General features: G+C 42.9%; 2 protein-coding genes across 8 annotated transcripts in view; one reads left to right on the top strand and one right to left on the bottom strand.

Annotated features, from left to right (window-relative positions):
• The window catches only part of LOC105466962 (Rho GTPase activating protein 26), a 907,509-nt gene that overhangs the window by 527,565 nt on the left and 361,819 nt on the right, over positions 1-18,125 (bottom strand). The window lies entirely within an intron of this gene.
• The window catches only part of LOC105466960 (fibroblast growth factor 1), a 111,933-nt gene continuing 99,082 nt past the window's right edge, over positions 5,275-18,125 (top strand). For 2 of the 6 annotated variants that reach the window (XM_011716187.3, XM_011716185.3), the window contains exon 1: positions 8,185-8,736. The gene's annotated coding sequence lies outside the window, so the exon portion shown is untranslated. Of the gene's footprint in view, positions 5,364-8,184; positions 8,737-18,125 lie in introns of those variants that run through there. The other 4 variants (XM_071097782.1, XM_071097783.1, XM_011716184.3 and 1 more) reach the window with 3 other exon arrangements.

The following is an 18,125-nucleotide window of genomic DNA, read 5'->3' on the forward strand; positions in this document are numbered from 1 at the left end:
CTCTTAGCCTTCATAGAATTGAAGAGAGTTAGGGCCTTGCTCTGGATTAGGCTTTGGTGAATTCTGCATCTGCAACCAAACATAAATATAGAAGACAGTAGTTGCAGGATGCCAAATTCACTTATATATGGAGGGCCAACATTTTATATCCATGGATTCCACAGGGCTGACTGTGGGAATGAAAGCTACATGGATTTTGTTATCTGCAGTAGGTCCTGGAACAAATCCTGCTGTGGATACTGAGGGATGACTGTACTCTCAGGAGGAATATAACACAGTAAGTTTTACATTACTTCAACCAACAACTTTTCATATATAATTTTAGCACACAAGAGAATAACCAGGCACATAAAGAAATAAGAAAACACGAGATCCAATAGAAACAACTACAGTAGAAACAATCCCACAGAACTCCAGTTAATGGATTTATCAGATACATACTTTAAATTAATTATGTTTACTACATATTATCCTTACTACATAAGGAGATAAAAGACAATATCAACAAATTTGGCAGAGGACTGAAAACTTTAAAACAGGGTGAAAAAGATTTAAAAAATAACCAATGAGAAATTTAGAATTTAAAAATGTACTAACGAAAGCAAAGAGCTCAGTGGATGCTCTTTACTTGGTTTAACAAAAAAATTATACACAGCTGTAGGGAAAATTGATGAACTGGAAAGTAGATTAGAAGAAAACATCAGGATGAAACATGGAGAGACAAAAGGATAGCAATGCTACAGAGAGGAAGAGATATGGAGATAAAATGAGAATTAAAATTTCAGAAGGAGAAGAGAAAGAGAATGGTGCAGCACCAATATTTGAAGAGAAAATAGTTGAAAAATTCCCAAAATTGATTAAAGACAACAAGCCACAAATCTCAGAAACCCTGGGAGCTGCAAGCAGGAGAAATTTTTAAAAGCCCCACCTAGGTGTATCACAATAAGATAGATGAAGACAAAGGAAAAAACAAGTTACAAGCGGCTGTCATTACTTGAAAAAATGTAAGAGACTGTTAGCTTACCTCTTGATAGAAACAATGGAAACTAGAAATTAGTGGAATTTAAATGTCTTTGAAGTGCTGAAATAAAATAACTGTCAACTTTAGAATTCTATGTCCAGTGAAAATAGCCTTCATTAATAAAAGTGCAATTAAGACATTTTCGGGATTCTTTGCTAGCATCAAATACTAAAGGATGTTCTTTAAGCAGAAGGAAGATGATTAAGAATAATAGGTTATACAGATGCAGAAAGAAATGTGGTCCAGCATGAAGGTCTATTTGAGGAAATCTAAATGAATTATACCGTATGAAACAATATAACACACTGCTGAAGATTTAAAAAATTAAAATATATTAAAAGTGCATACAAATCAGGAGAAGAAGTAAATGAATTGAAACGTTCTGAGGTCCTTGTATTTAGAGGAAGAAATGAAAGTACCAATTAATACTATTAGCCTTTGCTAACTCAGAGACGCATACTGTGATCTATAGGATAACCTCTAAAAGACTACTAAAAAGATATGCAACTTCCAAAACAATGGAAGCAAAAACAATATTTTCCAAAAGCAGGCAAAAAGTGAGGATAAAGAGAACAGAGAGCACGTGGGACAATTGAAAACAATAACACGCTATATTTAAATTCAAATATATCAGTAATTACACTAAATGTAAATAAAATAGTTCAATTAAAATCAAAGATTGAATTGGATAAAAATCTGCATACTGTTTATAAGAAACATACCTAAGACATTTGTATTATAATGTTGAAATTAAAGAGTGGAAAAATATAAATATTAACAAAAATATATTAATGTTATCTATATTAATATTAGACAAAGTAGACTTTAAGGCAAAAAGCATTATCATAATGATAAAAAGTTTAATTCATGAGAAAGTACAATGATTATAAAACTTGTACACATAATATAGCTTCAAAAATATAAAACTAAGATTGACAAAACTGAAAGATGTGAACAGATACATGAGTAAGAATATAGATTATTTAAACATGATTAGCAAACTCGACTTAGTGGACATGGACTACTACATCCAACAATTATAGAACTCATGTTCTCCAAATATGACTCTCTACTTTCCAAGCAAATAATAGGATTGAAATTCTGCACCTCATTTTATGTTGTATACCCATATGACTCGCTTTGGCCAATAAAATATGAATAGAAATAATTACTAGTGTATTAGTAAACATATCTTCTTTTTTTTTTTCTTCTCAAAAGCAGAAATCCTTCAGTCCAGTTCCTTGAGTGAGGATGATACAGAATGGAGCTTCCCAACCCACCTGCAAATGGACAGACATGCCCATCTGTGAGTGAGAAATGAGCCTTTGTTATTTTAAGCCACTGAGATGTGGGGATTATTTATGATCACAGTCGTGTCACCCTTTTTTCTATTAATACACATAGAAAAAAAGATGGGCTGTTTTCCAGGCACAGAGGTGAGCCTGTTTTGAAAGAATATGGTATAATACAGTCCTGGTGAGTTCACTGGCTTATGTCCCAGGGAGATGGGCATAGGAATTGTGGCTGAGGCAGAGAAAGCAGCTCCCAAGAAGAGCTTATGAAGATTGGCTAGAGGCAAGTTTTAAAGGGACATGGATTTCATAGTAAATATTGGATATTTACTGGATATATCCTACAAGTTGAAGGATCTCCAGAAGTTGGTGACTGACTTGACTACTGATAAGAACGGAGATGAACCAGGAAGAAGCTGATCAGTGTGAAAGGGTGGAATTAGGTAGAGAGCTACTACCAATGAACACATTACAGGTTTTGTTTTTGTTTCTCACTCTCTAGAGGTAGACATTATTAAGAATTTGGTGAGGGCCAGGCATGGTGGCTCACACCTGTAATCCTAGCACTTTAGGAGGCCAAGGCAGGTGGATCACAAGGTCAGGAGATCAAGACCATCCTGGCTAACACGGTGAAACCCCATCTCTACTAAAAATACAAAAAATTAGCCAGGCGTGGTGGCGGGTGCCTGTAATCCCAGCTACTCAGGAGGCTGAGGCAGGAGAATGGCGTGAACCTGGGAGGCGGAGCTTGCAGTGAGCCGAGATCACGCCACAGCACTCCAGCCTGGGCGACAGAGCGAGACTCCGTTTTTTGTTTGTTTGCTTGTGGTTTTTTTTTTTTTTTAAAAGAATTTGGTGAGAATTTCTCCAGCAACTGCATGCACATGCAAACACAAACACACACACACACACACACACACACACCAATTTAAAAAAACACACATTGCATCAATCATATTCTACCTGCAATTCTGAAAAAAATTCCAGTTGATAATATATCCATGGTTGTTTTCCATGTTACTACAAAGAGATTTGCCTTTCTTGGCCAGGCGTGGTGGCTCATGCCTGGAATCCCAGCACTTTGGGAGGCCGAGGCAGGCAGATCACAAGGTCAGGAGATCAAGACCATCCTGGCTAACACGGTGAAACCCCATCTCCACTAAAAATAAAAAAAAAAATTAGACAGGCGTGGTGGCAGGCACCTGTAGTCCCAGCTACTCCGGAGGCTGAGGCAGGAGAATCAATTGAACCCGGGAGGTGGAGCTTGCAGTGAGCCAAGATCGTGCCACTGCACTCCAGCCTGGGTGACAGAGAGAGACTCCATCTCAAAAAAAAAAAAAAAAAAAGAGAGTTGACTTTGTTTTTTATTGGCAGCTTAGTATGCCATAGTACCACTGTATCACAGTTAGGCAACCGTTCTGTTGACCCTTAGGTTGTTTCCACAATTGCAAACAATTCTTCAGTGACCAACCTTGCAAATACTATCCAAGCATTTCAACGTCTTCTTTCTGCAGGCAATAAGACCAGCTTTGCCACCATTCTAATGGTAAAAATTTTAAGCTGGGTAACAAAGAAACACAACCAGGCCAGCTATTTGAGGTAGTAATTTTTGGTTAATGGGTGACTGCTGGGCTTCAACTATGCCCAGAATGGTGTTTCAAACATAGTGGGCACTCAGTAAGTATTTGCTGAATGCGTGAATGAATCAACAACTGAATCCACATCCACTATAGACGCTTGTCAGGCCTGCCCCGCCCCCATTTATAATAGGATTTTTCAACCTCAGCACTATGGACTGTTGGGGCCAGATAATTCTTTGTTATGGGGAGCTGTCCTGAGCATTGTAGAAAGTTTACCAACATCCCTGACCTCTACTCACTAGATGCCACTAGAACAACCCCAGATGCAACAACTAACAATGTCTGCAGAAACTGCTAAATATCCCCGGGGAGAAAAAACACTCCTGATTGAGAACCACTGATTTATAATACGGGTTGAAGTTGACTAAGGGCAAAGGCCCTTTATGAAAACAACTAACTCTAGGCTGGGCACAGTGGCTAATGCCTGTAATCCCAGCACTTTAGGAGGCTGAGGCCAGCGGATCATTTGAGGTCAGGAGTTCGAGGCCAGCCTGACCAACATAGAGAAACCCCGTCTCTATTAAAAATACAAAAAAATGAGCTGGGCATGGTGGCACCTGTAAACCCAGTCATCTATCCATCCATTTATCCACCAATTCCTCAAATGCCTATTGAGCACCTACTGTGTGCCAGGCCTGTAATCCCAGCTACCGGGGAGGCTGAGGCAGGAGAATTGCTTGAACCCAGGAGGCAGAGGTTGCAGTGAGCCGAGATCGCACCACTGCACTCCAGCCTGGGTGACAAAGTAAGACTCCATCTCAAACAAAACAAACAAACAAAACCCCAACTAACTCTAAAAAGGTTGATCCTACTTCTCCCTGATCCTCTCATGTTATGGTGACCTTTTTTCCCTGGGTCTTCACAGTTTTTTCATAGAGATTCTTGGATACCTTATTTTTGGTTTGGATTTTTTTCCTCCAGGGCTATCTTCCCGGATGCCTCCCCCATCAACTAGGTCAATCCTCATTATACATTGTTAATCTCCATTATTCATTCTCTAATTACCGAATATCCCTCCTTGGTGTGGAGGAAAAAAAATATTAAATTTGAATTCAACTGAACGTGGACACAAACAATGGTCACTAAGTCCCGGAACAGGTTGTGTGAGTCCCTTGCGGCATTCATCCAGCACTGTTTCGGAGAAATCTCCATTTCCATCTACTCCTATACGTTAGTTATTGAAAAACAACACGCGATCACAAAAACAAGTTGACGTTTTTGTGTTGCTTGAGCCCAGTTGCGAAGGGCCCTCGTGACTGGGCCTCATGCCAAACAACTCGTTACACAAGAGCTAGGGTCCCAGACTGTGCGAAGCTTCACAGGCCTCTCCTCGTCTGTGCACAGACAAGTGGCTGCCTCTGGAGCCCAGGCTATTGCCTCCTGGCCTGGTGATGAATCCTCCATAGTCTGGTGAGTATAAATATATATATATATATCCTTCTTCCCTTCCCACTGCAATTTACTTATTCTATCATTTGCTTATTATATCTGCATTGCTATTTACATGGGATCCAAAAGTACTGTGTGTGCCTTTTCTTTCCCCTCACACGTTTCCTGCACAGAACACTTAGTGCTTATCAGTGTTGAATTCTTACATTTGTTGGATTAATTATTAAAAGTGTATCCATAATCTGTTTCCCTCTCTCATCTTCCTAGAGGAGGACATCACTAAGAATTTGCCATGAAACATGCCATTTTTTGCTCACTATTTTTATTTCTAGCGCCTAAAACAAGGCCTCGCACACAGTAGGTTCTCAATGGGTATCTGAGGAATGGCTGGATGAATGGATGGATACATGGCATCCTATTATCAGTCAGCAATAGCCAGCCCAACGGTACAGCAGACTTCACAAATTGTACCTTCTAAACAATTGTACCTTCTAAACTTCTTGTACCTTCTAAAACAATTTTGAAAAACAATGTTACAAATACCCACATTTAAACATTTATGTTAATTTTCATCATTAAGTTTATATGGTTTCAAGAGCTAAATTTCTAATATATTGTAAAGTTGGAATTCAAAAATTAACTGTGGGCCGGGTGCGGTGGCTCATGCCTGTAATCCCAGCACTTTGGGAGGCCAAGGTGGGTGGATCACCTGAGGTCAGGAGTTTGAGACCAGCCTGGCCAACATGATTTAGTAGAAACCCCATCTCTACTAAAAATACAAAAATTAGCTGGGCATGGTGGCAGGTGCCTGTAATCCCAGCTACCCGGGAGGCTGAGGCAGGAGAATCTCTTGAACCTGGGAGGCAGAGGCTGCAGTGAGCCAACATTGCACTATTGCACTCCAGCCTGGGCAACAGAGCAAGACTCTGTCTAAAATTAAAAAAAAAAAAAAAAAAAAAAAAAAAAAATTTAAACTGTGACATCATTCTTTAAGTGTACCTATTAATCTGTTATTTCTTTTTTTTTTTTTTTTTTAGACTGAGTTTTGCTCTGTCGCCCAGGCTGGAGTGCAGTGGCATGATCTCAGCTCATTGCAAGCTCTGTCTCCTGGGTTCATGCCATTCTCCTGCCTCAGCCTCCCAAGTAGCTGGGACTACAGGCACCCGCCACCACGCCCAGCTAATTTTTTGTATTTTTTTTTAGTAGAGATGGGGTTTTATCATGTTAGCCAGGATGGTCTCGATCTCATGACCTCGTGATCCGCCCGCCTCGGCCTCCCAAAGTGCTGGGATTACAGGTGTGAGCCACCACGCCCGGCCTTAATCTGTTATTATTTCTAATATTCTCTTTGATTTGCTTCCACAGTTCTGTCCCTCAATATTCAAGGAAGGAAAAGCAAAGTGGTTAAATTAAAAAATACCTAATTAATCATTAAAAGAGGCTGAATTAAAGTATTAAAGGAAGTTCCTAGTTTGGGGACTTTGAGATTTTTATACTTGGGGCAATGTCACCTTAGTAAGATTTGTGAAAAGTGACAGGTATGGTTTCCTTTCATACAGTTGGGGAAGGATTATGAACACACACACGTGCTCAGGCAAACCAGGTTTAGGAAAGAGTAGCTGCAGAAATGGAGAACCTGGAAACTGATTCTCTAAAAATAATCCTTGGTGTGGCCCGCCTCTTTGGAAAGCCTTGAAGACCTCCATCTGGGGTAATGCAACCTAGTGACCTGCAGAGGGCAGTGTTGGACAAGCTGTTGGCTCAATCTCTCTGTCTCTTTCTCAGGGTAGTGGAAAGTGCAGTCCAGCTTGGATACGGTGGGAACCCAGCCTGGGCCACCCAGCCCAGTCCTTTCTGGTGTGTGTGTTTGCGTGGTGAATTATTCACAGGAAAATGGCTCCAACGAGCATGGTGGCCAGAGACTCCGTCCTGTACCTAGAATCAGGGCCTGGGACTGTAAACAGATGAAAACCTCATTTTCTCACCCCTTCAATAACTGGATTTGGGACAGAAATCAAGGATTGAAGTTGTGGGTCTGAATCAAGCCCAAGGGTTTTGTTTTCCCTCCTATGAAGTGAAAACAACAGTGAAATGTCAACAATTCACATCTTCAGGAGACAGTAGGGCAAAGTGGCCAAGAGCTCAGACAGTGGGGAGTTCCCATCCCACTCTACCCTCTCCAAAGGTTAGGTGAGGAGCCTTTCCAAACCTCAGCTTCCCTGGATATCAAATAGGAGCGATCTTACCCACCTGGCAGGGGTGTTGTAAGGATTAAATGCGAGAATGCAGAAGTACTCTGCAAATTAAGGACATTCAGCAAGAAAGATCCTAGCAAATAACAGTGATAATGGTGAAGAGGATGATATTGAATTGGCATCTTGCCAGGCATGACATTTTCAAAACTTTCCATTCACGTCTGAAGAGGAAGGATCAGAGGCGAAAAATCGAGCTGTTTCAATGTCGCAAGTTTTACAAGCCTAGGAGCCAGAGGCAGAAACAGCCAGGGCAGAAGGCAGAATCAACACATTGAGAGCCTAGCTCTGTGGCGTTGCCCACACCTGCCTTCCAGGGTGGGGGCTCCCATCCTGGTGTTGATTAGAAGATCTTTGCATCTAAAATAGTGTGTATGATGACTGTACAACACGACCACCAGACTCAGAAACACCTGCATCAGACATAAAAGTAAGGACTTCCTTCATTACACTGATCCTCTGAGAAACCTCAAAGGGTAGCAGAATTGAAGAAAAATGTTAAGTTGGACACATTGCTTGGATGTACTGAAAGTAAGGCTCGGAGCAAAACCCACTCCCTTCTGCCTCATATTGGGAAAGGTAACAGGGACTAGTGCACAGAGAGGAATGGAGAGAACTCGGATGAGATCATTGTCCTTTCACCTGGCAGCTGTCCAGCCCCCAAATAGCTTTTGTGTCCAGTCCAAAAATAAGATCACATGAGAGGGGGAGAAATAAATACACAGTGCTTGTCCTTGGCCTTTCTGTGGGCATACCAGTGTCAGCTGCACTTGTAGGGACCCAAGTGCCTCATGACCCACTCCGCTACCTTCCTCTCTAGGATCCCCAAGGCTGGGAGGCCAACCTACTAGCAGGGTGGGTATGGTGTGTGGTTTCACTCAGCTCTTCTCATGGGGTTCCTCTGAGCTCCATTCATACCAGAAAGGGAGCGGGAGAGAGAGGACAAGTGGATCCAACAGCCTTCGCTCCAGGGGAATCAGGGCATCGCCTCCTTTTCTGGGAGGACACTCCCTTCTGATGGTGAATGGGAACTCCCTTCCTCCTGCAGCAGCCTGCCTGCAGCCGTCCTGGTAGAACAGTGTGGACATTGCAGAAGCTGTCACTGCCCCAGAAAGAAAGCACCCCAGAGCCAAGGCAAAGAGGTGAGTGCATCTGTTTCTGCAAAGGGCTCAGATTGCTACAGACTTTCTGCTTGACTTCATGCTTGTGCTCAGCATGAACGTTCTCCCTCACCCACCCCTTCCTTTTCTCCTCCCTGATCTGGGTCTGTTGAAGCTTGAGTCTATGTGACGAATGCTAGAGTGAAATATTCCTGTACTGCCTTCTCTCATTCAAAGTCAATTTACTCCCAGCAAGAACGGGGTAGGTCTAGTTCTCAGTGGGGAAGCAGGAAGTGGTTCCTACTAAGTGAATTATCTTTGCTGAGATCCAAGAAGACGTTTACCAGGAAATCATTAGACAAATCCCATTACAGTAGACTTAATGCTTCATTTTAAAAAGCACTGCATGAAATAGAAAATAAAAGGATGCCAGCTGATTCTTTGTTGTTGGCAAAAAGGAAAAAAACAAAAATGGGACATGCAGAGCCTCTTTTTCCCCAACACCTCCCTTTCCCATCTCTTCCTGATTTCTTAGAGCCCTGTAAAATATACTTAACAGATCCAGGAACTCCTTTCTCTGGTTGAAAACAAGAGGAATAAAATCAGGGGTTTGGGGGAAATTGCTCTGTACGCAGACTTCAGAGACAAAGAGGAGAAACAGATTTTGCAGCCTTGGTCTCCCCTCTAATGCCTCCGCATATCACATGTACCTATATCCATTTAGGGATATGGATAGATGCCACTATCACTTCCACACACAAACTGTTATCCTGGAGGCAATCTGCCCCTGGGCTATGGACTACAAATACCCATGCTAAGAAGCAACCAACAAAATTCTGGTAGGAACAAAGTAATTGCTTGAATAAGTCAGAATTCATTTAGTAACCATGGACTGAAACCCAGTTTGAAGAGACTTAGGCAAAAAGAGGATTTTTTTTTTTAACTCATGTGCCTGAAAAAGCAAGGTTTTGGTATAGTAAGATCCAGGGGCCTAGATGATGGCATCGTGAATCTGTCTTTCCATTTCTTGGCTTTGCCTCCCCTGTGTCCTTATGTTTCCAGGAAGACCTGCCCATTGCAATGGCCAGAGGACTGCAGCAGCTCCCAGCTGACATCCTACTAGCACAGCGCCGTACAAGAACAGGTGCTTCCCTTTCTAGTTCTAGCTAGAATCTCAGGCTCAATCTCATAGAACCAATGTGGGTATTGTGCCCATCCTTGCCGTGGGTGTGGAGTCATTCGCATCCCCAAAACTTCATGGACTGAAAGCAATGAAGGGGTGTTTCCCCAGAAATGATCAGAGTTCTCGTCGAGGACAAAGGGGGCTAGATGCAGGGTGGCTGAAGTCAATGGTTGCCACTCTATGTCGCTTTTTTTGCAATGGTCTAGATTGACTCAAAGCTTATCTGATAGCAGCTCCTCCCTCTTACATGCCATAAAAATGTATTAGTGACAAAAGTTCTCATAGGAAGGATAATTATTAGTGGAACAAGTGACTAAAAGACTCCATGGCATGTTACTCCTAGAGATCCCTGAGAGTAGGAAAGATACAAGAAGGGTGGTCTGTGGCTTAGCCCCCAGACCATGCACCAGGTCCAGACCCACCTGGGCTCCCAAATTGCCCATGCTCACATGGGTCTCCCTTCCCTCTCACCCACCCTTGCCCCCAGTTCTGTCTCCCTCTCCTCTTCTGCTGTGAACTCATCTTGCCTTGTGAGGGCCCGCCTTGGTGCTGCCTCCCCTCTGAGGCCTTATCTGGCCCTTCCAGACTGTCCTGCTGTCCCCATTCTCTGAATTAGAACGGCATTGACTGTCAGGATTGCAGTTTACTGTTTACATGTTCCTTAAGAACTTCACGTATCTTAGTTTCTCTCACAGCTTGAATTCTCCATTCTTGGAGGAAAATTAAGTTTCATTCCCGAGCCCGCTAGTATGTGGTAGCTAATACATACTAGGTGCTTAAGTGCATCCAATTAATTGGCCAACAGAAAATGAGTCTTCCTAAATAGATTAGGGAGAATGGATGGATTACTTGGGGTCCTTAATTCTCTTTTTCTTTCTTTTTTTTTTTTTTTTTTGAGACAGAGTCTTGCTCGGTCACCCAGCTTGGAGTACAATGGTGAGATCTTGGCTCAATGCAACCTCTGCCTCCCAGGTTCAAATGATTCTCCTGCCTCAGCCTCCTAAGTAGCTGGGATTACGGCACCCACCACCACACCTAGCTAATTTTTGTATTTTTAGTAGAGACAGGATTTTGCCATATTGGCCAGGCTGGTCTCGAACTCCTGACCTCAGGTGATCCACCCCCACCTCGGCTTCCCAAAGTGCTGGGATTACAGGCATAAGCCACCATGCCTAGCCTTGAGGTCCTTAATTCTGACTTTAGAAGTAATATAATAACCATAGGAAACACAGATGGTATGCTGGAGTTCCTACAGGCATCATCTCAGGTAATCCTCACAATGACCCTATGAGGCAAGTACTGCTATTATCCCATTTAACAGATGGGTAAACCGAGCCTCAAAGAAATGAGTTACTTGTCCTAAATTACACATGTAGTAAGTGGTGATGTGGGGATTATAACGCAGGATGCCACCTTCTCATTTTCTATTCCACTAATGATTTACAAATCTATCAGTAGAATTTCCTGCTGCCTGAGTTTAAAGAGCAAAGGGTACAGGTGATTGGTCAGAGAGCAGGAAGAAGTACATATATTTTAGACCCCTCTTCTGCCACCTGGGTGCCTAGTACCTCTACTGGGAAGTTCTTATTAGATTCTACCCAGGGGTGAGGGGTCACTCCCTGCCCCAGAGCCTACAGGAATGTCAGGGATTTCACAAAAAGAGGTGCCTCTGGGACTCTGCAGAGAGTAGGGTGTTTTTTAATTAAATGGGGGTAGGGTGGTCTTTGTGGGAAACGTTGGCTAGAGGGTAGGCTTTAGAATTTAAGCTTGCCCCTTGGGCTGCCAGTCAGTGCAGTATGGCCCTGCCCTTTCTCCTACCCCCCACCAGGGTGACCAAGCTGGGGCCCTCCCTCAGAGGGTGGCTGGCAGGATTTGGAAGGCAACCGCATTCTGATCTCAAAGAAAACCAAAATCTTGAGAATATAGTGGCTTGTACCATCTATGCCCCCATATCAAGCCACTGGACTCTTGGCTGATGCAGTCATCTTTGTGCTGGCAAAACTTTTGGTTGAGGTGTATCTTGTTTCTTTGATGCACACCGGCCTATTCATATAGCTTCGTATCTTGGAAAGAGCAGATCCTATTGATTTACGTCATTTCCTTTATCTTTACCATATCCTGGGGCAGTGTGAAAGAGCTGGTGTTCGCACCTTCCTACCACTGATGGCACAACTGAGGCATAGTGAGAGTGAGTTGTGACCCTTACACAGAAGGTTCCAGGCCAGGATTGTAAGAGCTCTGAGGTCTTTAGAACCCATATCTGCTTGGTTCTCCATGAGGTTATGATGGTGGGCAGGGTGGGAGGAATACATATATACAGACAGAAAGGCAGATAGACCAACAGACAGACAGACAGACAGACAGAGATAGATAGATAGATAGATAGATAGATAGATAGATAGATAGATAGATAGATAGATATAAATTCTTTGGGTAAATCTTTAAGAGAAAAAAAAAAAACACTGCTAGACCCAAGAGAAATGAACACATGTTCACACAAAAACTCGCCCATGAATAACAACATTATAATAATAGCCAAACAGAAGAAACACCCCAAATGTTCATCAGCTGATGAATGGAGAAATAAAATGTGGTGTGTTCATGCAATGAAATATTACTCAGCAATAAAAAGGAAAGAAATTGGGCTGGGCGTGGTGGCTCATGCCTGTAATCCCAGCACTTTGGGAGGCCGAGGTGGGCAGATCACAAGGTCAGGAGATCGAGACCATCCAGGCTAACACGGTAAAACCCCGTCTCTGCTAAAAATACAAAAAATTAGCCGGGCGTGGTGGCAGGCGCCTGTAGTCCCAGCTACTCGGGAAGCTGAGGCAGGAGAATGGCGTGAACCCGGGAGGCGGAGCTTGCAGTGAGCCGAGATCGTGCCACTGCACTCCAGCCTGGGTGACAGAGCAAGATTCCGTCTCAAGAAACAAAAAAAAAAAAAAAAAAAAAAAAGGAAAGAAATTTTGATATGTGCTCCAATACAGAAGAACCTTGAGGACATCACACTAAAGGAAAAAGGCTCATGTTTTATGATTCCATTGATATGAAACGGCCAGAATGGGAAAATCTATACAGACAGAAAGTAGAGGAGTGGTTGCTTAGGCCTGGCAGGAGGGAGGAATGGGGAATGAACTGCTAATGGGTATGGGGTTTCTTTGGGGGGGTGACAAAAATATTCTAAAATTATAGTTGTGATGGCTGCACAACTTTGTGAATATACCAAAACCACTTAATTGTACACTTTAAATGGGTGAACTTCAGAGTATGTGAAGTATATCTCAATAAAGTCATTTAAAACCCCAAACCAGCCTGGCCAATGTAGTGAAACCCTGTCTCTACTAAAAATACAAAAATTAGCCGGGAGTGGTGGCGCACACCTGTAATCCCAGCTACTTGGGAGGCTGAGGCAGGAGAATCACTTGAACCTGGGAGGTGGAGGTTGCAGTGAGCCAAGATCACGCCACGGCACTCCAGCCTGGGCGACAGAGCAATACTCTGTCTCACAAAATAAAAAATATAAATAAATAATTTAAAAAACCCAAACCACTACTATTGAAATAATTAACCCAGTGACAGGGCTTTGCCAAAGGATATGATCTCACCCTGTAAGCTCTGATAAGCTTGTCTTGTTCCATAGAGCCTGGCCATAGGTCACTCACACAATTCCACTGGGAAGAAGATAGATGGAAAAGATAGGATCAATTAATTTCTCCTCAGAGTCTAAACCAGGAGAGTTTTTTTCCTCTTTCCTGGACAGGCATTTTAGATCTTTTGGAATCAATCTCACTACTTTATTTTCACTTCTGGGTTTTAAATCATGCTTCAAAAAGTGTTTCCCATTCTAAGATTATAAATCTTATTAACTAATGTTTTCCTCTAAGGCTTGTCTCTTTACACTTAAACCTCTGATTCATCAGGAATTTAAATAAGAAACTGGGGATCCAGATTGGGTTTGTTAGTTTGTTTGTTTTTGCCAAATAGCCAGATAATTATTATACCAGAAGTTCTTAACTTGGGGTTAAAATGTGCTTGGGGCGTCTTGTAACTTCCTGAAATTAAATGTAAAACTGTGTGTGTGTGTGTGTGTGTGTGTGTGTGTGTGTGTGTGTGTGTGTGTCCTAGGGAATACGGCTATAGATCTTGTCAAGATTTTCAAGAGGTTTTGTGACTCAGGAAAACCAGTGGGCTCTCTATATTTCATAACCTGCTTGGGGTTATGTTGCATACACTGCAGTATACCAAGACCCAATCTAAACCAACAGGATAGCTGTTAAATCATTACAGGGGAGGCCTGAGAGCTCACTCTGTTCTCTGTCACATGTCAAGTGAGAGTTGCACCATCTTTTGGTTTGATGTTCTGCTGAGGCAGAGAATGAAAAGTCTCTCACTGGTTCCTCTTGGGTCTATAAAGCTTTAGTTTGTTGTTGCCGCTGTTGTTCTTTTTGAGACAGGTTCTCTCTCTGTCATCCAGGCTGGAGTGCAGTAGTGTGACCTTAGCTCACTGCAACCTCCGCCTCCTGGGCTCAAGCGATCCTCCCACCTCAGCCTTCCATGTAGCTGTGACCACAGGCACACGTCACCACACCCAGCTAATTTTTGTGGGTTTTTTTGTAAAGATGGGGTTTCACCATGTTGCCCAGGCTGGTCTTGAACTCCTGGACTCAAGCAATCTGCCTGCTTCGGCCTCCCAAAGTGCTGGGATTACAGCGTGAGCCACTGCACCTGGCCTAAGCTTTAGGTTTTTAATCATCAACTGACAAACCAATGGAGATGGTGCACCATTTTACCTGGCAAAACTTGGGGCCTTCCTGTCACGACGACTTTGAGGAGGCAAAAGGTTCACAGCCTGTAGTCCCATAAATATAAATAAATGATGAACCGAAAACAAAACTGCCATGACAAAAATGGTGGCAGAGCCTATGTGCAGGCTCGTGCATTCACGTAATAAATATATATGCAACACCCACTGTATGCCAGGTATCGTCTAGACTGGTAGCTCTCAAAATGCAGTTCCTGGACCAGCAGCAGCAGCAGCAGCTAGAAACTTGTTAGAAATATAAACTCTATTTCGGTAGGCCCACCCCAGATCTGCTGAATTAGAAACTCTGAGGTTGGGGCCCAGCATCTGTATTTTAACAAATCCGCCAGGTGATTCCAGTGCACACTCGAGCTTGAGGACCACTGGTCTCGGTACTGAGTATATAACAGTGAGAAGACAAAGCCCCTGCTCTCCTTATGGAATTTGTATTCCAGTGTATGTGCAAGGGGAGACAGAGGACAAGTAAGTAAATATTTTATTTATTTTTACTTTATTTTATTTTTTATTTTATTTATTTGAGACAGAGTCTCACTCTATCGCACAGGTTGGAGTGCAGTGGCACTATCCGGGCTCACTGCAACCTCCGCCTCCCGGGTTCAAGCAATTCTCCTGCCTCGGCCTCCTGAGTAGCTAGGGTTACAGATGCCAGCCACCATGCCCGGTTAATTTTTGTAATTTTTAGTAGAGACGGGCTTTCACCGTGTTGGCTAGGCTGGTCTCGAACTCCTGACGTCAGGTGATCCACCCGCGTCGGCCTCCCAAAGTGCTGGGATTACAGGCATGAGCCACCGCACCTGGCCTAAGTAAACATTTTATGAATACAATAATTTTGAGAAAGTAGTAAGAATTATGAGGAAAAAGAAAGTGGGAGATGTGAAAGACAGTGATAAGGGGCTGATTTAGAACAGGTGGTCAGGGTACAGGTGGCCTGAGCTGAGACAAGAATAACAGGAAAGAGTAAGCCAGGCAAATAACCTAGAGGCAGAAAATAAATGCATAATTCTGGGCAGAGGGAATGGGAAGTACGAAGACCCTGAGCTAGGACCAAGCCTGGCCCATAGGAGGAGCAGGTGACTGGAGCACAGTGAGCAATGAGTATGTTGGGGGTGAACTTGCAGAGGCAGGTGGTGGTAGTGAGCTTAGCTTTTGTTCCTAGTGCAAAGGAAAAGCCCTGGACAGTTCTGAACAAATAGGGACATGATCTGATTTACCTTTTAGCAGGATCCTTCTGAAATGAACTGTAGAGGGTTAGGGTAGAGCAGGGAGGCCAATTAGGAAGATACCTCAATAAATCAGGCAAGAAATTTGGTGCTTGGATGAACTAGACCAATGTGCAAACATCTATTATTAAGTGAAAAACAAACAAACAATTACACAGGACATTGTGCATAGTAATGTGTGTTTTTAGCATACACATATTCAGGGTACAAAGACAGTTTTTTTTTCCTGAAAGGATCCATACATTCAAAGTGAATAGTGGTTATCTTTGGAGAAAAGAGGGCTAGTGAGGGTCATTTTATACCTTTGGGTGCTGTGTTATCATGTGCACAGAGTGTTCGTTTTTTGTAAAGGTATAATATTTTAAAATTAAAAAGCCAGGATCGAGGAAAACACAGTAGAATAGGCAACAGGCAATCAATATCAGAGGAGAGGAAACCCAGCTCGCATGGGTAGGACGCTTCCCAAGCATCCTCCCCTGAGGTTGCTGAAGAGTCAGGCTAACCAGCGGGGCGCAAGCACCTGTGATTGGATTTCAGTGGGATCAGAGTGAGGTACCTTCCTTCTTGAGGGCCATTGGACCCAGCTTCAGTCCTGCAGCTCTGGTGATGTTTGTGGCTGGCCAGTCTCCTTGAGCAACGAATACAATTTCCCATGAATGTCTGCTGCATTTCCCACTGCCCTCTGTCATCGTGGTGCTTGCTTCACCGTGAGACCAGGGCGCCCTTCATTTAACTGCCTGATTGGGCATAAACAGAGGAAATGTGTTGCTGGAGGGAGAGAGTGGCATGCAGCATCCAATTTCCCCCGTCAGCTGAATAAGATTTGTTGTGCCTGAACAAGGTCAAATGAGATTAGAAAGAAAATGCAATGTGTCTGGTGTGTGTTTCATATAACTGTATCGTTTGTGTAAACAGGATGAATGAAGGGGAAATTTTAAAGCAAATATTGAATGTCATTCTCAAGAATCAAGGACAAGACGCCAGGGCTTATGTTCTGCCTGGAGAGAGAGAAAACAAAAATGTATATATTGGGGGCATTTTGAACCCTGTTGATTCAATAATGCTCTGCTTCTTTCATGCTGGTACAGATAAAATGTGATAGTTATATGTCTGATTGTCAGAGGCACTGAGCACAAAATAAGCAAAACCACGGAACCACCACATTCTACCTTTATCGCCCTTCTAAAGGAGAGGTGTAGAGTCACTTTCTGTAATAGCAGCTGCCTAAGTGCTCTGTATTGAGTCCATCTGTTAGGATGTGGAAGGAAAAATCTCACCTCTGGCAACAGCCACAACATTTTAGATGTGGATGACTCCGGGGCAAGCCCACATCTCTGTGGATAAACCTTCTAGGATTTTTTTGGTTCTCCAAACCTGTCATTTCCTTCCTTTCTCAGAGGACCCCTCTGCAGTACTAGCAGCCTCTCTTACAAAGTTTTATCAGGACAGAAATGGCTTTTAAAGTGGTGGAAGAGCTCTGGAGGAAGACATGATTTCTGTTACATGTTCTGCATACAATCTAGCATATTGTGGATGCTTAATAAGCAGCTTCGACGGCTATTATTTCCACCGACTATTTCCAGGCACAGAGCTGGAGGGCTATTCTGAGACCAGACTTTTCGACTAGGTCATGGCAAAGTCCCTTCCTACTCTAAATAACAGTGGGGCTGAAAAGCATTCACGTGGGCATGTCTCTGGACTGGGAAACATCTCAATGGATGTTATTAAAAAGGTAAATCTAGATACTAACAGAAGTTGAAATAAATGTAGAAATTGAAGGATATTAAAATGAAATTTCAAAAAATTTCAACATTGGGGGGAATTATATTACAGTAAATACCTTAGCGAACTGAGGTATTTGGATAGTATTTGGACAGTAATATTGCCAGACACCCACTATGCAGTAGATAAATTAGCATATGTCAGTAGCTAGGGATTATATTTGCCTAAAAGCTGTGTGTGTGTGTGTGTGTGTGAGTGTGTGTGTTTAAACAGGGTTTCATAACTGGACACAATGGATAAATCAAACAAACTAAAATAATGACTTGCATTTCCCGCGTTCAAGGTGCTCAAACATACTTGGACACATTTGATTGTCATGATAATCCTGTGAGTTTGCAGGGAAGATATGAGTAGGAAAGTCTTATTAATTTCCACTAGAAGGGAAGGAATCTGGAGCCCTTGGGCTGAATTGCCCAACAATGGC

Source organism: Macaca nemestrina, chromosome 6 (genome assembly GCF_043159975.1).
Source record: "Macaca nemestrina isolate mMacNem1 chromosome 6, mMacNem.hap1, whole genome shotgun sequence".
Classification (NCBI taxonomy): domain Eukaryota; kingdom Metazoa; phylum Chordata; class Mammalia; order Primates; family Cercopithecidae; genus Macaca; species Macaca nemestrina.